Source organism: Chiroxiphia lanceolata, chromosome 2 (genome assembly GCF_009829145.1).
Source record: "Chiroxiphia lanceolata isolate bChiLan1 chromosome 2, bChiLan1.pri, whole genome shotgun sequence".
Taxonomy (NCBI): Eukaryota; Metazoa; Chordata; class Aves; order Passeriformes; family Pipridae; genus Chiroxiphia; species Chiroxiphia lanceolata.
Window position 1 is genome coordinate 73382333 of NC_045638.1, and position 22510 is coordinate 73404842.

A 22510-nucleotide genomic window follows, 5' to 3' on the forward strand; every position below is an offset into this window, starting at 1 on the left:
TGGTTTTTTTGGTGAATAGAAACACTTGCTTCTGGAGCTTCTTAATATCAATCTTAAAATATCCAAGACAGCCACACAATCCCTCCTTACTGCAATTGTGGGTTTTTTCAGGTATTTTTACCATGCACAAATATATTTTGCAAGCAGGATTTACACTGCTTAAGACTGTTAATTAATTATTTATTTGCCAATCAGTCATCAGTCAAATGGGGAAAAGTTAGCCTGTGTTTCTCTTTGGAACTGTCTGGTCCTTGAGGAGTTGCCATCTGACAGTGCTCTGCTTTCTTTCCTTAGGGTTATATATTGGTTCACTATTTTTCCTCTCGTGTGCTTGAGTTGTTAACCATTACCAATTATTATTCAAAAATTACATCTCTTGTAATTTTGTGTTTTCATCTTGGGTTTGTTGGTTTTTTTAAGCTTTAGCTCAAATACTTTTTAAAACCTTAACAACAGTTTTACCAGTCAAATTAAGCTGACGTCGTACAGCCTGGCTCCATCAAGATATACTTGGAATGATAGATGGCTGAACCCTGGGGCCACAGGTTTCAGCTGCAGCAAGCTCTTTGTGGCCTTTGCAGAGCTGCCTGCACAGCAATATCTGATGATTAATTTTATAGTCTTTCTGATTTCATGCTTTTCCTGAACAAGACACTTATTGGAACCTATCTATTTTTGGTCTGGATAGATCTACAGCACACAGTTTTCCTTTGAGTCTGGTATACTCAGCAGTTTTACATACTATCAGAATGAAGATGTTGTATAGCTTTTAGCTTTACAGTGAGCCATATAGAAAAGCATCATAAGAAGAGTGTTGTTTGTCTGCTGAAGATCATAATGCCAGAGAATCAGAGAAAGTTTTATCCCTGGACGTTGCAGTGGTAACTGATGAAGCTTGTCTCACCCACATCCCCTTCCAGGATAGATCAGAAAGCTACCCACTGGTGATGCAAAGCATAATGGTTGTAGTGGTAGCTATAAAGATGGGAGGCAAGGGTGCTGATGCTATGCAACTCTGTAAAATTGAAAATAAAATGGATATATTTTATATCTTAATAAAGCTGAGTCAGCAGTGGGCCATCCCAGCAATGAGGGTGAAACACCTGCTGAAGCTCTATTAACAGAACTGTGGCCAGCAGACCGAAGTATGGAATCACTCAGTGCTCACGAGGCTGCTACATGGAGTGTGGTGTCTGATTCTGGGCTCTAGAGTACAAAAAGGATGTCAAGGAACTGTAGAGAATCAACAGAAGGTCCACTTGGATGGTCAGGAGATGGTGCATATGGCATGCACCATGTATTATTGCTGAATAAAATGGGTTTTCCTAACACAGAGGTGAGAAGGGTAAGGGGACCCAACTTACTGCCTTCTGCTGCCTAGAAGGGAGGTATGGAGAAGGCAGAGACAGGCTCCTCTTAGAGGTACACAATGAAAGGACAAGATGCTGTGGCAGAGAGCTGTAGCAAGGTAAATTTTGCTGTGATATACAGAAAAAAAGTGTACACTATTTAAAGACAGAGAGAGCTAAAGTACTGTAATAGGTTGCAAAGAGAGACTTCAGAATTTTCCTCCTTAGAGCTTTTCAGAATGTGACTGTACAAGACCCCAAAGAAACCAATTTATTTGAATTGGTTCAGCTTTGAGTACAAAGTTGGAAGAGAGCCCTCCATAGATCCATCCCAACTTAAATTTTTCCAATGATTTTCTGCTCGTACATTACATATCTCAGCATCTCTTCATTTTGTGTCCCTGATGGAGCTGTTGAGCAGGAAGTTAAAAGGTAATACATATTCATAATTCTTCCCCAAACTCGGATGTGCAAGAAACAGTCCAAAATAAAACTAGTCCTTCAGAATTTCAGATTTCAAAGTGGTGGACTGTTTCCAGCTTTTGAATCCTGCAGTCTGATTCAACCAGATCATGTATTCAGGTTCTTATAAATTAATATTGTCAATGTAGAACTAGATTATCTAATTCAAGTTTTGTTTCACTCTGATAAATTGCCTTATTTTTCAAGCCCTCTGTGCTACAGAAACACAGATGCTAAATGACTGAAAAAATAATTTTTGTCCTAACTTTGATTTAAATCTTTAAACTTCAAAATGTCTTCCTGGACCAGCACTTGTCAGCTCCGACTTTACCAGTCCCATTGTAGCTGGTCACGTCTCAGGAGATTTTCAGTAGATGATTTGAAAAAATGTTTCCTATGTGCATGTTCACTGATGTGTTTTGCTATGCCCATGTAGTTTATTTTTTGCACTCTATTAAACAGACATTTTGTGGCACAGATTTGACTAACAGGCCCATTCGACTGACCGGACATGTCTCAATCTGGAGTGAAGCAAATGCACTGGTGTTCCAGGGCAGTGTGTTAACGTGTGTGGAGGGTTACTGGATGTGCTTGAACACCTGCCTGGCTTTTCACTGCCTTTAGAAGAGACTGATGTTCTTGACTGATCCTTTTCTAATCACTGCCTCAACTGTTGCTAAAACTAAGAAATTAATATTCACATGTTGGCATTTTAAAGAGAGCATGATTATGACAACGTTAATTTTTCTTATTGTATGTTAGCAACTTGAATATAAGAACTATTACATTTGAAAATAATATAATCTTGATATCAAGCTTATAGTCTTCATCTCTTTTCACATCACCCTGTTTTCTATTTAGAATACTTAGCCTAATTTCCAGGTGTGACTTTGGCACGTGTTTTGAGAGAGGTACTAACTAGGACAAACCACTCTGTCACCTAGATACAAGGGTAACATGTTACTGTAGACTATGTTTTCTGCACCAGTTACCAATTTAGTGTGTTCTGAAACCAGTGATAATTGCACATTGATTCTCTGGAAGTCCAGACTTTACAGGTGAGAATAAGATTTTAGCTGTTATGATGGTTTCTATTTGAAGTTCTAAAGACCAAGGAAAATAATTTTGACTTAACTGGACTTTGTATTATGCTCGCTGGCAGGGATCTCACCTAGATGTGGACATCTGAAATTAATCAGACACTGAAATGAACTAGTATAAGTTGATCTTCTAGGTTCTCCTTCTAGTCCATATGATGAGAAATGCACCTCCAGAAGCAGATTCAGACACCTGATCTGTATCTGTGGGAAGAATTCATCACTGCAGTTGAACACCTCCTTCTGTACAACAAATGGTACATTTCCTTATCTGAACAAGATCTACATTGTCCTTTCATTTGAGCATCTGTTTCTGTTTTAACCTTCAACAGCGTCACTTCAGAATTTGCACCACTATAAACTAATGACAAACTTTTGTCCAAAACCTGATTTATTCACTTGTAGCGCATGTCCCAACAGACTGCCTGCGCAGTCCCCTCACTGCACTGCATGGTAGACCCAGCCAGATGTGATACTGATGCACTTTACCTACTTACAGAAGGTAAATGTTCTTTAAAGGTTTTTCTGTAAGTTTAAATCCATATGAGCATATTTTCCATGCTTTTTGTAAATTTGCTAGAAGCACATATATTGTACTCCTGTACCTAGCTTCACTTCCTTCCTGAGAGTCCCTCCTGCATTTTTGCTTAATATGGGCTGGTGTCTGTCCCCAGGAAGCAGTTGCACTGTCTGCATTATCCTGGGTGCATATAGTGATCCCATGTGTATAACATCTACCCAGGAGCAGCTTATGCTGAAGTCCTGACCAGTCTCCTATCCTGACCCAACTCCTGGCACCACAGCAATGCTGCTATATGGTTGTATATGAAGATATGGGGTAGGGTATATATGTATGTATGTGTGAAGATACAGGGCAGCTTTGTGTGTTAAAGGCTCATTCATAAGCCCTGTGGTTTGCCCTGTGGCCCTGTGAAAAAGAGCGACCAAGGCCACACAGGGACATAAACTAAATAGAATCTAGAGCCTAAGGCAGTAATGCTAAACTCAGAAACCCAAGAAAGTAATCAGTTGAAAGTAAAACCCAGAGGAAGGAATTCATTATGAACAGCAGTCTGTGGGTTGCTGATATGCTATCTTTGCTGGTCATTCTGACTCACCAACATGCTGAGTCTGCCCAAATGGCTGCAGACACACTTGACTTACCTTGTACCCATGATCAGTCTGTCCAAAAGCATTCTCAGATAGCGTGAGAAAAGCGTGACCTGACTCATGCAGACCGTGGCTGCTCCCAGGAAACTTGAGTGCTCCAAAATCTTACCCTATCTGGGAGCACTGCTATTGTCTCAGAGCTGAGGGGTGCCAGAAGAGCCTGGAGCAATCTAGTGAGGAGTTAATTAAAAGAAAACAAGTTACAGTTTCATCTCATTTGCTGAGGAAGATGGTTGACTCAGTTGCAGCAGGCTGCCAGTGATTTGCTGTGCCGGGATGAAAGACCATCCTCTTCAATTGCTCCCCAGCAGAGCAAAATTACCAGTGTCAGAAAAACTCATTTTGTGGCATTAATCAGAATGGATTAAAATGGAACAATTTCTGAGCTGCCCTGCAAGAATAGCTGTGGGACATCAAAGAGAGCCTGTGATCCACTAAACCAGAAGACTGTGTCCTCTGCTTTGAAATATTGTAGTCAGCCAAACATTTATTGGAATGACATGCTAACTGCATTGTGCTTAAAAGCACTCACTGTGCTTGTGTCCTATCTCTTCCATTGTAATACAATCACATAAGTAATCATCTGGTGTGTTCAGGTTCTTTTATTGGAGGAGTTTGATGATCCATTTAAAATCCTGGGCTGCTACTTTATTTTAGGTGTTCGGTAATGATGGATAACCAACTACCACAGAGTGCACTCAGTCCATTAGGAATAAATCAATTGCTATATATCTTATGGCTGCATGCAGTCATTTTTAACAAGGTTTCCCTGGCTGCTTTGAAAAGTATTTTTCTTCTTCTAAGGAAAGAAAAAGCAGACTGTGTGTAGAATTTTGATATTTATAATTCAAAAATATTCTTGCCTTGAAAATCTGTTTCAGCTAATGTATTTGAATTTGTCTTATAGTAACATATTTGATGAGAGGAAAAGTTTTTCTTACAAATCCAAAAATCTGGATTACCTGTGGAACTTGGAAAAGGTACAAAATGTCTCACAGTGTTTTTGCTCTTGAAGAAGAACGTATGTACAAGCTCTATATGCAGTAGATATTATTTTCAAATGCAAATGAGAAAAATATGTGTCTGTTCAGACTCTTTTCCACTTTATGTAACGTCCCATATCTACTATAGTCATGTATATGTCATTGCTGAGTGGAAACTAATAATTTTTACTGAAGAGACCCACAGAAACCCTAGACCCCTCAGCATCTCATTGTGATCACTACCATACTGTCATTAAAAGTGTCTCTTGCAAAAATTCCTGGTACTGTAGTGTATAGTTCTGTGAAAAAGTCAACTTGATGATCAGTACCAATCAAAAAACCAACCAATCAAAAAAATAACCCACGTCCCCCAATAAAATGCTAAGAATTGCTAAGAAAGGAGTAAAGAATAAAACATTATGATTCCATCATATTAAAAAACGCCATGCTTATACTGTGCAGAAATTTGCTCTCCCCAGCTCAACAATACAGAGTGCCATTGGAAAAGATCCAGAGGCAAGTCACAAGAATGATCAAAATTATCCAGTGGCTTCTCTACAAGGAGCAAATAAGTTAAGATTCTTCAGTCTGCAAAAAACCAGATAAACAAAGGGAAAACACAACAGGAATCTATAAACTAATAAATGCCATGAAGAGGACGGATAGGAGTCTCTTGTTTATATGATAAGGTTTAGGATAAAGGAGATAATGTTCCAGGCGTTTCAAGTTTACAAAAATTCATTAGAAATCCATGAAGAGCTATTACATATGAGGACACAACTTTCGTATCATGAAGCCTCTGAAGGTTGGAAAGTGTTCTGATGAATTACTACCGTGTGTTTTCTGAGGTTTTTTTATACTTTTTGCTAGACATTCACTTTTGGCTAGAGCCAGGATACTGAACTAAATAAATCTCTCTCTTGCCTCAGTATACCTATTCTTACATAACCTGAAATAAATTGCAGTTTAAAACCACGAGAGCTTCAGTATGGAGCATAGATGAAGAAGGAGGAAAAGGGACAGCATAGCATGACACTTGAAGTACACACACGGTCCCAGGCAGTGCCATTGGGAAGGCTGGAGCATCACCAGGTCTTCTGTCCAGTTCAGAGTTGAAAAAGGCGCTTTTTTTTCACCAGTGAGAATCAGATATTTATGCCAGTAGAATTAAGACTGTGCAAGATCTTCATTCATTTACTTAAATGACAGAAACTAGCATAGCTATTGATTTCTGAATTATTGTTTTAATTTTTCTAACAAATAATGCCCACTTTAAACTCATTGGAAAACTTGCTTACATCTTTGTTTTGTCATGACTCCTTTGATTTCAGCATTGCATACAAAGACAGAATTTGACTCACATATTCTGATTTGCAAGGAAATGTCTAATCTATTTGGTACTTAAGAGGCACAGGAGACATGTTTTCTGTCTTTTACTCCAGATTTACCTGCAGTGTCAGAGCACCAGTTCTGTGGAAATGTCTCACAAGGTTCAGAATAATACTGGAAAGATGTTTGTGAACTCAACAAAATTTCATGGTTTGTTTGGTTGTATGGTCTCCCTCCAATTAGGATTCCTGCACATAGTATGAAGGAATATATCACATAGGAGGCAAGGAAAAGGATCTTAGACAATCGCACATAGGGTGATCAAAAAGTTCTTTTCCTTTGGACCAGGCCTGAACTTCAAGCTGCACAAGCTTTGGAGACACATTCAAGCATCTGGTTTCAGGAATGCCGAACTACACATCTCTAGTGCTGATTATTGCATTTAGAAATAGCCTCTATACAGCCCTTGTCAAAATCCCCAGAAGACTTTCATTTACACTAGAATATTTTAGTACATCAGAAGTTAATTTATGTTATGATTTTGTCACATTAACTCACCCTGGTTTGCACCTTTCCCTGTGAGTAGGTGGTGCAAGAAAGGTGGCTGGCAGATTTTGAGGCTGAGGTTCTCAGATCAAACTAACCTAACTTCAGTGCTAGACAGTTGTACATCCTCATGTGAAGCAATGGACCATTTCCTAACAACTGGGCTGTGCTGCATCACTAAATCTAAAAAATTTCTCTGTAGTGCCAAGCAGAATGGGTGAGTCAGATCTCTTCTGGAATTGTTTCTCTGGAAAATTGTACAGTGCTTAGAGATTCATTCATCTGAGGTATCCCATGTGCTTATGTTATGACTTTCAAATCATAGCCAAAAATCTGCCTGTAATATGAAGATTAACACCTGTCCTCTGTACACCGACACAAACTGTGTCTTTATTGTACATTTTTGCATTAGAATGCAGAATCAGTGACCCAATGTCTGCTTGTAGGAGTGGCATGAATAAAACAGTGGAGGTGCTCCCAGTTTCATCTGGACCAGATTTTATATCTAATCAAGTCATACGTAGCCGCAAACTATCACTTGATTACTGAAACCCCTTCTAGTGTGATGCAGCAGCTCAGTTTACACAGAAAAACTAATTGCTTCCATTTCCAGGATGGTCAGTCAGATCCTTTGAACATTCATCAATATTTCACCCAAAAAAAAAAAAAAATTCAGTCTGTTTTTGTGGGACTGGAATCTCCGCTTTATCCTCAGGGGAAAAAAAATGCATTTTAGTGGATATATTTTACCTCTCCCTTTCTGAGTCAGAATCGTCCAAGAAAAGGATGAGTCAGTAGGCCAAAATGATTTTTTGAAGAGATGATTACATCTTAAGAGGGATGACTTGTTACTTTAACCCTCAGTCTCAAAAGTGGTTTCCTACAGAGGTGTATGGAAGGGAGGAATACCACCCACTGACTTTGGACAGTGTCAACCCCAAAATGCACGTATACATTGTAGTGGCTGCCCTACGCTAACTTGTGTAAGTGGACCTGACCCCAAAGTAACATAAAAGAGTGACCTCAGTTGCTTCTGCTCAGATTGCTGTGCCAGAAAAGTGCTCAGCAAGAAGCTGCAACCCTCCTTAGGGTGGGCTTTGTAGCCAGCACTGAACTCTGAAACAGCACAGTCCTATGGCTTCCAGGATCCAAGGTAGTCTGTTGTAGGTGGGTTCCTGCCAGCCTCTGTGTGTCAGTGAAGCAGAGCAGAGCTCTGTACTGATCCTATCTATACAGCCTTTCTTTGCTCCAAGAATGCTGTGGCAGGTGGCATTGAGTGCTGAGCAGACAGATGCCCTTTGGAGTTAATGCTTTTCTGACACTGCTGCATGTTGTAGTGAACTGCATTCCTCTTCTGTGTTACATTTTTTGAAAGGTAATCCATTTTCTGATTCCAGAAGAACCTGGGGGATTGTCCATAACATAGGAGACTCTCCCACTTTAGGAAAATTTTCAGTATAGCAGGCATACATGAACAAATTTTAGAAGGGACCCATCACTGAAGCCTGAAGCATAGTCCTAAATGAGGAAAGATGTGCAGGTGGCTCTGGATCTCTCAGTGACAAGAAAAAGAGGTTTGTTTCTTGACTCTGCTGCAATGTTTTTGCATGTGCTGTGGAAATAATTTGGTCTGGCATTCTTGAAAGCACTGGCTGCCTAAGGACACAGACTTATAATTGCCATCCATGCAGAGTATCTTGAAGGGTGGTAGAAAGAAATTCGGTATGGGCAGTTGTGGTGGTGAGAGAGGGGATGAAGGACTGTAAGAGGATACAATAGAGCTCTGCTAGCTTCTGTCTCACTCACATGTGTGCATTGAAGGTTCACCATGGATATGTGAAGATTCACCCAGACTAGCACTCTTCTAGCACAGAGGAGGTCACAGGGGAAGGTAGCGTGGATAATACCTAGAACAGTTTCCCAGTTGGCAGTGTTTCACAGCTGAGAGCCTGTCAGAGAGTTCAGTGCTTGTTGAAATGTCAAACATCCTGCTACAATCTAAGGTTTTCAGGAATCTTACCTATATCCTTCATTATTTCAGAGTGCTGCCCACAATGTCTATGTTAAAATTTTTTCTGCGTTTTTAGAAATACACAGAATAGCCATGCATCATCCTCCCAAACTGTGCCTGGGAAGCTGGTTAAACAGTCATCTCTCAAGTAGTGCTTAGGAAAAGTGAGGACTTAACTAGGATGATTTCTATGGACAGGTACAGTAAAAACACTAAGGTTTATTGGCAGTGCTGAAAGGATGAAGTGCAACTCAATAAAGGAGCTTGGTCAGTGCATGCACTGGTAAATGAATGATCAGTGTAGCTGTTGTGCCTTTTAATAAATAAACTGTTTGAGCAGAAGAAAAATTATACTGAAACACACTTAATCACAGCACTTTCAGTAACACTGCATGCCTCCTTCAAAAATAATTTATAGACTGCTTGATTCTGATATTTATTCACCTAAAAGAGTAATAAGTATTTTGGCCCCTTCAAATCTGAAAAGATATTTCTGTATTTGCCAGGTACTAGCCCAGGCTTTTGCTGCATGTCACTCATGCCGGTTCTCATAAGCTGAGGTACTGAAAAAGGTGTTTCTCCCTGGAAACAGTGTTTTTAAAAGCCCTGGCAATTGTGTATATGGCTCCTAATTTTAATCCACAAACAAACCACTTCACAGCTGCTTGGATGACACTGAGGAAATGCAGCGTGTGACAGCCTGGTACATCTGCCTCAACAAGTGTCTTGTCCATTTTGCTAAAAATGATGGCTTCAATGGCAGGGAGGGTATAAGAGTTTCCCACAGCTCTTGGGACACAGACAAGCAGAGCTGAGGAGCTCTGTGAGTTCGCTTGCCTGATGAGTGGGATGTGATGTCTCCTCTGACCTCACCTACAAGCAGGGATTTGAAACAGACTGATCTGCCACCAAACAAACTGGATTCTTTGCACCAGGACTACTGTCTGGGATTTCAGAATCTTCCTGTTTGGGGCCTTAACTGAAGCAAGTATGAAGCTTTCCAACTTTTTTGCAAAATGCATTTTTCAGGAGGAAAACCTTAATAATATTCCTCTGTTCAGGTGCTCTGTTGTTGCAGGTAGGATTTCAGGCTTAAACTTGAATGCATCTGGAGGCAGGAGCAACAGTGGCTCCCTTACACTGAGGCCAGAACACACTGATGCAGAGGACAGTCAAAGGGAGCCAGTGCTGCTGTAGATCCTCTTTTTGAAAATGCACGAGACATGACACTGTTTCTTTATGCACAACTACACAGCAATCCCTATCTAGATGGGAAAATAGCCCATTTTTTACTTTAGTGGGTACAAATTCCTACTTTAAAAATAAAGAAAATATAATTTAAAGCAGAGACCTTTGCTTCCTCTGCAACCTGAATTTTTCAGTGCAGACATTTCAAATGGGCATACTTGCGTTTCTCATTTCTGTCATAAAATGAAATGTGGAAACATTCATTTGCTGAACACATCTGATGTGTAACATGTGTAAAGCAAGATGTGTAAATTTTGTACTTAAATCATTCCTCTGATAGAAAGCAGCAGCCTTCATAGTCTATAAATATGGTACTGAGACATTGGGCTTAATAATAGAAAATTAAGATATCATAAATTACTTGCAAATTAGAAGAATTTGCAGAGCCAGTCTTAAAAACAGACAAAGATTGTGTGATTGGTCTTGCTGACCAAAGACAATGCTATTTGCAGAAGTGCCTATATTGAAAAAACTCAAACAAATTACTGGTAAGAAAAAAGTCTGGTGTTTTCCCCTTACTGTTGAATTGTCTGTGAATTTATTATATTTATTCTAAATTTAAAATTTAATTGCTTAGTGATTTCTGAAGATAATATTTCTTTCTATGGTTTGTTACTCAGAAGAATTCATTGCATCAGTGGCTCCCAGACTCTTCTGGGTGAGCATCCCACCCACACTCTCATCTTTTCCCTGCCCCCTCCATTTGCAGCAGCACTGCAGATCTGGGAGATAAAAGAAGGGGGAGATTTGTACCGTAAACCGTCTGGCAGCAGTTCTTTTTGCTGTCTTTTGTCACTCCTTTCCCCTTTGCTATTACCTGGGATCCAGAAGGGAGTCTGACAGCGGTGCTGGGGCCTCTGTGCTTTTCATCCTCGGGTGCGGGGGGAGGCAGTGCATGGCTCGGGGTCCCTGCCTCGCTGTTCCTGGACCCAGCTTTCACCCAGTGCTCAGTGCTGAGGATTCAATGTGTATGGAGGGCCTGAGGAAATATAGGGTATATTCTACTGTATATTCTGCTTTAGAGCATATATTCTGATACCTCTCCTGCTAATGCTGTATGACCAGTGTCATGCTACAGCTGAACTGTGGGGAGAACACAGTACATGCATGATTGTTACCACTCAGGTGTATTTTATTCTCTTTCCTAATTCCTGATCATAACTCTTGAAATTTGGTTTCCTAGAAAGCATAATCTGTAATGTGTTCTCTGCACAAATCCATAATTTCATGGCTGCATATGTAACTAGGTCTTGGACCTAGACATTTGAATTGATTTTGTTTGTGACTGGTAGGGAAGTTATTTCTTCTTCCTTAAAGCTGGGTACTCATTTTAAAATGAGTATAGTGTTTTCCTTTTCTTCCCTTTGCCTGGCACATCCCCTTGGCTTATAAAGTTTTTGTGGTTTAGGGATTGTCTCTTGCCTTCTGTTTGCTTACTAACATCACTGAGCCAAATCTGGATGGGAATTTCTAAGGGCAACCATAATACAAGTATTAGAGTAGTGGTCACAGCCAATTAATTTGCTACAAGAGCTGTAGAAACAGAACATAACAAGAAAACACACCTCCAAACTGTTTATGTGTAAGTAAAAATGGCTGAATAGCTTTTTGCAGGGTTTGTGCAAGTTGAACTCCGATATTATGTTTCAGTTAGACTGGAATCAGATAGTGAATTCCTTAATAGTTGGGGAGGGTACTAACACTGTATTAATGAATTATGCTGTTGGGTGGTTATATAGAAAAGGATTACCAACCTCATGAATTTTATCCAGTGTGATTGATTGCCTGTCTATTTAATGTGAAGTCCCTGATTAGTCAGCCTCCCAGATGTTTTTTATCTCCTCTTACATTTCTATTTAGATATCCTTATGTTTCTTTTTATGTGATTTTTTCCATTTATGTTCTCTTCAGCAAAGAATTCTTTTGTCCTCCCCCCTCCTTTTAATTAATTCCCAAGTTTAAATGACACATAAAAAATGTTAGATTTGAAAACTCTATCAAGCTGCAAGAGGGCTGACAAAAACCAAAGTGCACAATATCTTCCCCACATTATGAGGCACTGGAAGGTAACTGCTAATAATCTACCATCAATTTATAAGATGCACGGGGGGCATAATTCTTAAAACTTTTATACCCCTATATGAGTTCATTCTCCTGGGTAATTCCAGTGAAACAAATGGAAGTATACACAGAAGTAAAGAAAAAAATATCTCAGAGTAAACTTACACATAGGCTGTGTCTGCATTAAAGCAGGGAAAAGTCACAGGCTCTTGCACAGGGTCACAGTTGTCTTTATTGACAGCTTGTTAGGATGTCCCCATGTCCCCTGGTCAGGCCAGGCCAGCCCAGTCAGGACTTGCTCTGCACCTGGGCTCTGTGGATGAAGCCCCTTGTGGGAAGCTAGGAAAGCATGGTAGTGTGGATGTGGTCAAACCATGCCACTTGCCTTCATGGGAAGAAACCCAACTCTGCCACTGTTGTACTCAAACATAGGTATCCAAAGAGGCCTCGACTGTATAAATGAAAGCTGCAAAGACCGCAAAATCCATGAAGTTCTGTATCCACGGTTAGGCCAGATGTCTGTGACAGTTTTCATAACTCTGTCTGTCTTGAGTAGCTGAAATTATGCTCTACTCAGATACATTTTTCAAACATGACTTTATTTTTTCTGAGCCTTCTGGAGCTCTTTGAAACTGTCCTGCTCTTTATCCTCATTTCTTCCTGCACACAGGCTTCATGAAGTCGAGAAGCCCCAGTTAGTTCTTCGAGTGTGTCTTCCCCTATTTTCCAGCTCAGATATAGAGAGAAATCAGACAGCTTGATACAGTGCAAACTTTCAGATACATTTTGTGATGCAAGGCAGTTGGGCTGAGCTGTGGGGATTAGGTTAGCAGTGACAATTCTGACCTACTTCTCAGGAGAAGAATGGACAAACTGTTCTCTTTGCTGAAACCATTTATGACATAATGTCTATTTACAGAGAATGGACCTTTTCTTGTTCTGTCCACCTTTCCTGGAAATGTCATAAGGAATGATATTCATTAATACTCTTCAGTAAATAAAAAAATTAATGTAAGGTTCTTATCACAAGAAGAAGTATACCTGTAGAGTCACAGGACTTATTAATTACCTTCCCATAACATATTAAATCCTTACCAGTTTGGAAAATACAGCACTTATGTCAGATAGTGAAAAAATACCATGAAGATTGGGGTCTTTATATAAAAGTACATGGAAAATAAACCTGTAAGAAAGACACTTGCAGAAGTAGAGACCAGAATTGCTGTTTTGAGTTAATATAGAACAAAACTGGGCTTTTGAGAGCAGCAAAAGATCTGGCTCAATATTTTAGTGTCTCAGTTTCTTAGTGTTTGAAATACATTTGTCTGCAATGACAGTAATGTTTGTTGCCAAACAGTTTTGAAATCAATTTGATACATGCTTTGGAATGAGGCTGTAGTCGCAGAGGAAGTATGGTCATTTCCAGGCACTTTGGAAGATCTCTAATAGCTGCTCTGGCTGCCTAAACTTAGGAAGTCTGAAGAGTCTAAACCTTTTTCATTTACTTCTCTGCAGAGAGAGTGAGCCATCAGCCTTATTTTAATCCTCTTCCTTACTGCATGAGCTTATTGTTCTGTTAAAAGGCCAATACAGGCAGAAGTATTATGAGGAGGTCAAATATCCTTTCACAACTACTAATGTGATGAGCTGGAAAACAAGATGGGACACTAAGAAAGTTGCTGTTCCGAAAAGAATTTGAATCCAAACACATACAGACTCAATACTAGGGTCTAAGGAAGTTTTTACTGATGTTGTTTGCTTTTATTATTTAACACTTTCATACTGTTCACTGTTATTTTGTTTTCTGTATTCTTTTTCTCATAGTATCGTCAGATCACTTGGATAAAGTGATTAAGAAGATTTACTTTTAACATGGTGTGTTGATAGTAGTCTGTCAGCTTTACTGTGGTACATTTCCAGCCACACACATAAAAATAGAAACTAAAAGGCAATAATAAACTAAAACAATACAGAGAATTTCTAAAGGAGCTAGGAAAACTTTTTATTTCAGTGTTATTCCCTTTTGATATCAACAGGCAGGCATACAGGAGTCTTCCTAGTGAAAAGACTATGACAGCATGAATATCTAAGAAGGAAATTAAAATAAGGGAGAAATGGATACCACAATTGGCAAGATATTTTTAAGTACTGGTAATCCAGATGAAGAGATGGTAATTAAGCATAGTGTATCACAGCATAAAAAATAACGATGATTTGAAATAAATTATTTGGTACTGAGAAGAATATCTTAACTATAATTTTGTTCTATTTTGTATAATTTGCAGTGCTTCCTACATAATGGAGAGCATTTGCATATCTCTTAGAGGTGTCTTTGACATGACTGACATATTTCGTATGTCAGGGTGTTTTTTTCTTTCATTCTCTCCCCTGATAATCAGTCAGTGGCTGCAAAAACACTATCATTGCTACTCTTTCAGTGGAATTGTCACATAAAATACAAAGAGGAACTCTAATATGTTGCCTGAAACTGCACATTGTTTGAAAGCTCAGAACTTCATTTTTTTACAGAAGACAAGCTCTTTAATACCTGGACTGTTAGCACATGTTCACAAAACATGAATTACCAATACACACCATACATGGAAGTTTCCTTCCATAGTACAAACAGTCCTAAGCAATTAGAACATGAGTTTCAGACTGAAGAACAGTGTTAGTTTCCCCTATATTTAATCCAAAGTGCAAAAGTTCTTTTATTATGCACTGAAAACAACACAATTAAATGAGAGGAACATTTTCAAGAACAAAATGTGTTAACATCTGTCCCAGGAAAACACAATTCTGGATTACCAAATTTGAATGACACCCACTTTTCATCCAAAAATTATTTATTGATCTGATTCTTACGAAACCTTCAGCCAAAAGAATCCAAAACCCTGTAAAGTACCATTTGCAAGAAATTCTGGGTATTTTTGTGTATTTTTAAAGCCATAAGACTATTTGTTGGTGGCCATATATCTTAAAACTCACTTTATCTGAAAACAAAAACAAACAAACAAAAATAATAATTAAAAAAAACCATTACAATTCTGTCAGAACATGAGTAGAATCTGATCTCCTAGAACATGTGGTTTCAAGATCTTAGTCCATCAAAGGATGTTAATCACTCTCCCCAAGATAGCTCTGCCTGAGAAGGCTCACAAATTTTCAGAAGAAATCCTCATTAGTGATGGGACTGGATTCCTCATCAAGGTACTTTTTTTTCCTCACTTAATTGCTCATGGACTCATACAAATCTCATCTGAACCCATTGAATCTTTGAAATACTGTAGAAAATAGTTTGGAGTGTCAATATTAGAAGATAACCCCTGTTACCAGTTCCTGGCTGACACAGTGTAAGTCAGTGAACAAACCAATTACATTTCTGTTATGGTCCCCTTAATGCAAATACAACTTGTATCCTGGAAGTTCCCCCCTCCTTGCTTTGCAGAGCATTCCTGCAGAAGTATTTACTGTGGGCCTTGTGAGTCTTGCTACAGCGACACAACACAAGGGGCAAGCACAGAGGATGGGTAGGATCCCTGGATTAAAACTGGCACAAGAGAGACTTGTGTTTAGGTGTAAGTAGCCAGGAGTGACTTGATACCATGGTGATAGGGGTGATAAATATCCCTGCATAAAGACAATGTTGGCCATTAAAGATAAAAACACTGACAAGTATTACTTTGGATAAATACTTTAGATTGTGGTCAAGTGCTCTTCCTACAACATCTCTACTGCTTGAAGAGATTTTCGCTTCCACCTGCTTCTTGTTGCTTGTGTGATCACTCCCTAGTCCATTTCCAGTAAAATAAACAGGAATAAATACTTTATGTAATTTAGATCATTCTGATGGATACTGCTCAGACAGTCTTTACATAAGGGTACCTGCTAGCAACTATGTGGAGGATAGCCTCCAGAAGGATGCCAGCAATCAGCTGGCCACGGGACAGCACACAGCTTAGGAAAAGACTTGGGTCCACAGATTCAGATGCTGTGACAATTACTTTTCCTACTTTTTCTGGAGAACAGTGATATCTTCTCGAGCATTGCTGCATTGTAAGTATTGGAAATTCCTGTTGTCTGGCTCCAAGTCCTGAGTTCTTAGTTTCGCTAACATTTCATATTCACAGTTATTTCTTCTGGATGTTCTGGTTGACTTTTCTTGTTGAGTGGATACACTGGTGTAAGGACATTGAGTGAATGCGGAGGTGTAAGTATATTCTCTATTCAAGACCCCTGTCTTTAAGTATTAGTAACTTTAATAAAGAATTTTTATAACTGTCCCTTTGTGGGCTGAAAGTACCTAGAAAAGGACCCAGCGCTTAAAACGGGATGTTTGAAATCCCATCACATGCAAAATTACCCACTGTGTTCCCATGCAAAGAAAGGAAAAATTCTTGACCCTGACAGAGCAAAACACTTCTCATCTGATGGCTCTAAACATGTGAATAATCCCATTGCGTGCTACAGATTTACTCTTGCAACGATATGCTCACATGACTGTTAAGACAGGATGGAATAATAGACCATGCCATCATGAAGATGCCTGAAGAGGATACCACTACTGCAGTAAATATGTTTAGCCCATCCACCAGACTGACTCAGTCTAAAAACTAAACCTAGACAGTTCAGGATCATTTATGATAGAAATACAGAATTTCTTTCCTCTTCTCTGCCAGATTTTGACTTTTCATGCAGTTGGTATGTTAGAATTTCAATCTTCATGAGTTCAAACAGGAGAGAATCATGCATATTAACAATACTTAAAAGCTTTCCACAGGGATACCTGGATCGTACAGAAACGCTAAACAATGCTGCACACAAAATAACATGTTTAGTGTTGACTAAAGAGTTGAAAAAACTATGTCCTCTATAACTACAACAGGAACTTAAAATTTGGTGAGCTGTTGCTCAGTCCACCTAAGACTGTCTCCTTATTAAATATTCCTAAGACTGTTTCCTTATTAAATATTCCAGATATTACAAGTGTTCCACTGGCAGTTTAATTACTGATGTAGTATAAGGCAGGTTAGAAAACACAGTATTCACAAAGACAATTGCAAAAGAGATGGATGGTTCACTTCAGCTTTTCAGCATTGCTAGTGTTGGTGAGGATATACCGGGAAACTGGTACCTTAGTAGTACATAAAAAGGTAGATAAAGTCATATGTTTTGTTTCCCAGGCTGTGAAAAATGGCTAAAATTTCTATTGCCCAAGTAAAAGTGATAAGCCCTTTTACCTTCAACAGCACAATTGTTTTTGGCAGGAAGTCTGGAAAGTTTTAATGGAAAAAGGCTAGCATAGCTGCAAGATCAAGAGGTGAATATCCATGTGCTCTTTCTGCAGATAACTGAAAACACGTTCCCAAGATGACAGACTTGTCTTGATTATTGTTACTAGAGCTTGCTTAAGTGGAAAAGTAAAATAATGGCTATTAACCTATATTGGCTGTATATCGTAGGGAAACAAATTCCACATTTTGGATTGCTGCCTCTTCAAAGTTAATATTCCACAAATATTAGACAGCAATTTCCACCAGGAAGAGAACTCATTTATAATCTTAGGATATAGCTAATCTTCTTTTTCTAAGTAAACCCCCATGAAAAAGACATAGATGATGAAAATGTTAAAAAAGAAAAGGAAACAAGATTTTGGGAAGCAAACTACATGAAAGAAAAGTAGTTTTAATGTAGGTAGTTAATTTAATCAGTTTTAATGACTCATAAAATCAGAGGGGTTTATTTTAAATTTAGAAACAGGAATGAAAGGCTATTCAAGGACTTGCTGGCGATGGTACTTTTCTTACCTGTTATTATACTTGTAAGCAATTTTTTCATAGTTTCAGCCAGGCACTACAATATCATTATGCTACAGGTGAGAGTGTACTTTTGTATGTTATAACAGCAGTGCAGAAAAAACCCAAGTACCTCGCTTCACTCAAAAAATGCCAGAATATCTGAGCTTTACAAGTATCATTTTGAACTTCTCTTTTCACTCGTTTATGATGAAGGCTTCAGCCAGCAGGGAGCTATAGTTCAATCATTATTCATGTGTATTTTAATAATTTGAATTTTTTTAATTTGCATATATGGATAGTAATCAACAATAGAAACCCATCAGGAGTGTAAATGGTGTTTTGAAATATATTGTGGAAAAATATTCAGGGATTAAGCTATGGTACTTCTTTATGCAGTCATATTTTGGAGGCACCAGATAAACCCTTTGTGCCTGCCTGTTGTAAATAGACACCTTGATGGAGTATTTTGCTCTCAAGGCCCAGAACTTCTGCTTTTTTTCTCAATGCTTTTATGCCATTAAAGTTCTTGCCCTTGACAGTCCTTGAGTGAACATAATCCAAGACACACCACACTTTCTGACAGCCTCTTTTAACAGGCATTCCAATGCTTTTTTCATACTTCATCTTTCATGCAGCCTTAATCACCTTCCCTTGAAGGAGAAATGATACTGCTCACCTACAGCATTTCTAAGTATACAGTTCATTGTTTAAGTCTGGCTTTTGAGATTGACAGTGAATTCCTAAGGAGGTATTTGAATTCTAGTTATGTAAGCTTTGTGTTACTTTTTGGGAGGTTTGATTGGGATTTTTTAGGAGTTTAACAGTTACATAACTTTCTGATATTTTTAGGAGTTTCGGTTTTACTTTTGGGGGAATTTTACAGGCTATCTGCCAGTTCTCCTTGGCAGTTATAATGATAGAGTATTACAAAAAATACCCTAAGAATGTTTTTGGAAACTACACAGTATCAATCAGTTCTGTTTATAAAATGAGTCAATGTAATATTTCATTAGGAATAAGCATCAAAAATGATGTTATGAGGATCTGTCTGGCGTCAGCTAAGCTTCAGTTTTATTATTGTATTGCATGAGGTAGTACTCAGATGTGTAGCATTCATGTGCCACGTTGTTCTCACATCACTAGTACCGTGGAGGTATTTAAATGCATATTTTTTATTACACTTTGGGCTTTGTGCAGTTGTTCCAAGAGCACTTTGAGCTGCCAAAACCTATCATTGTCTGATGAAAGAAGTGATCCCTTCCTGCCTTCCTGGCTGCTCATTTCTGCTTCAGGGTTGCCTAAACACTGAGCCAGCACAGGTTTCTCTGGCCTTACATTGAAATGGACCAATGAAATGCTCCAGCTAAAACTAAACTGTCCAAAAAGCTGTTTGGGAGCAGCTTTGGTGAATTAGGTGAATTAAGCTGAATAATCTTATTTGACCCTCTGTTAAGCTCAACAGGTATGGTCATTTCCAGAGGAGCTCCTGTAGCTCTGATAATTGAATCTTGTCATTACAGAAGAAATGCAAAAGCACAGCCACTGGCCCCTAGTGCAGCTTTGTGCACCAGAGTCGTAATGGGAGGGAAGAGGACCTGGGGAGGCATCTTCTGAGTAAATGCCCCTGGAAACACAGAGGTGCTCACGATGCTGACACCCACACGATGCTACGAGCGTGCTCAATGAATGATGCTTGCCACACTGGTTGTGGTGGTTTGGGCTAGGCCTTCCTTGGTGACCAGTTTGTAACCAAGGAAGGGTCCAGATTTACCCAGTATTCCCTACGATTTTTACGTAAGCCAGATTATAAGAAGAAAAGGAGGAGAGGCCTTCGCTCTCTTTCCTTCCGGCGGCTTGGAGGTGCAGGTTCCCTGCTGTTGAGTCTGCCGTGTTGGGGAGCGAGGCCTGGTAGGGCCTTGTCGACCTTGGGAAGCGGAGGTTGCCGGCGATCGTACCGGAGCGACTCTTGGTTGTCCCAAGGAGAGTGGTGGGATATATATTTTCTTTGCTAACTCTTAGTTACTAGATCTCGGGCTACTGATTAGGATATATATATTTTTTTTTATTTTGGTTTTGTTCCCTTTTCCTTCCCCCTTCCCCTTCCCTTGTGAAATTCTATATTTTTTTAAATTGTATATATATTTCAATTGTAACATAAGTGTAAATATATTTATATATATCACTTTAGCTGTCTCTCCTTTCGGGTTTTCTTAGTTGGTTGGGTTTTTTTCTCCCTCTTCTCCCTGAGGTTGGGGGGGGGGGCTTCTGGTGGTAAGGTTTGGAGACTTGGCAGGGAGCCAGCTTCAAACCATATCACTGGTTCAACGAGGGTAACTTGCCTCACTTTTACTCAAGTGCTGTTAAACTACACAGGAGGAAGAAGGAGCCAGGCTTTGGCTTTCCTTCATTACAGCATAATCACTTTAAGTCTTGCAGTGATCCTGTGAAGTGTGGTGAGACCGCTGCCTTCTACCCCAGGGGCACACTGATGGCAATGTGCCACCCGGGCTGGTTCTGCCAGGGCAGTGACAGGACTTGTTTCCCACATGCTCCCTCAGACACATTTATTACGATGGCCTAATGTATTCCTCCAGGGGTTTTGCCAAAACTGGTTTCTTCCTATGTACAGCTAGACCTGTGATTCAGGGAATAGGCAATAAGTATAATTAAAATTCCTTCTACTTATTTCCAGAGAACTGAGCTTCTCTTGCTTCCAGCTGTGTGCCCTGCTAGAAGAGGTGCCAGCTGAAATTGCAAATGTCTTCCCTATGGCTAAATAGGTGAAAGAAATCATTGTGTCTCAGTATTGTCTTTCTGCTCCTTTGGAACCAGAGGACTTTCCAATGGTATCCTAGCACATGCAATTGCATAAACTGAATTCCTCAGTCAGAGTTTTGTTTGGGTGTGCATGTGTTTGTCCTGTAAACCTACCTGCTCTCTCACTGTTTTGAGGAAAGCTTGTGCTGGCTTTGGTTGAAGTGTTCCTCCTGCTTGGACATGGGCTGGACCTGTGTCCCAGACAGCTCTTGCAGGGCAACTTACTATGGAAAACCATGGCTTTGTGGCGTGGGAAGGGACATATCCCTTCCCATCACAGCCACACGAGGAAGCATGAGCATCCAGCTCTGAGACCACAGCGTCCCTCTCCCTTCTTCACAGCTGTGTGTTCTGGCAAAGCACGGCTTAGACAGATTTATCACATCCACCGAGTTCAGAGACAGTGACTACAATCTTGCTTCATATTGAATATGACTTCTTTCCACCAAGTTTGTAACTTGCTGCTGCCATGAATTTCAGAAAACTTACTTTACTCCCCTGGAATAAATAATAAAAACAATCAGTCTCCATTAACATACAGTGATTCAACATCCTGACATTTATGAGCTCACAGTAGGAGTTTAATTAATTAAGGATGATTCTGCATTCTTCTCAAGCAAGATTGGCTTTTTTGTTTATTTTGTCATAAATAGTCTTGTGTGTTGGAACACTTTGGAAAATACCAAGGAAATATGCTTCCCTCCCACTTTGAAAATATTCTCCCTCAGCATTTTTGTGTGTTGTTTTTATTATCTTTGCCTCCAGTAAAAACCCTAAGATAGGCATGATTTTCAAGGAGAAGGCTTCTGTACAAACAGCCTTCAGTGCATGTTAACAGATTTAACAAAAGATTAAAGAGAAGAATGAGATTAATAGGAAGTATGAAAATAAAAAGGCTAAATCAATCCTGCCAATATTCTCAGGTTCAAGTTTTTGCTTCCCTCACAGTAAAAGTATATGTGTTGTAGCCTTGCATTTTAAAAACTATTTTTCAACGTAAATAAAAATATTCTATTAAATATAAAAGATTGCTGCTTTTGAGATTCTATTCTAAAAAGAGGGAGGGACAATAATAAGCTTGTATTGCAGCTGAGATCAGCTCTATAGGAGTAAGAGCAGGACAATATTCTCTGGTGACAGGAGAGAAAGAACAGGATAATGCAGCAAGAATTCAGATTCCAATAGAGCAGATTTGAGCTCAGGAGCCCTCTGATCCTGTTAGCATTATAGCACTGGAGCAGAGCAGGAGTAACAACTGTGGTGAGATTCTTCCCAGAGCCTGAACAGTCTTTCCAGATCCAGCCTGACAAACAAAGCTTCTACTCTTCCTGCTCAGTGTAGCAGAGAGAAACTCTCTAGCCAAACGCAACGAAGCTGCAGAGCCCTATGGGCATTTTTCATCTACCTGCCTTGTTTGTAACTGTAAGTCCTGCTTGCAGTGCTTGATGATGCTACCTTTGACGGTAAGTGCAAAGCAGTGAAGTGCACAATGCTGTTGATTTTCAAAAAAAAATTGAAAAAAGAAAGACCTCTAAAAACTGGAAGCACAAGTTCAATTTTTTTTTTCAGCAGAGTCACAACTCCATCCATATTTGTGAGTGTACAAAAATCTGAGAACTAAGAAGTACTATATACTAGT

General features: G+C 39.4%; 1 protein-coding gene across 9 annotated transcripts in view; it reads left to right on the forward strand.

Moving 5' to 3' along the window:
- Positions 1–22510, forward strand: part of SPATA13 (spermatogenesis associated 13) — a 168520-nt gene that overhangs the window by 37926 nt on the left and 108084 nt on the right. The window lies entirely within an intron of this gene.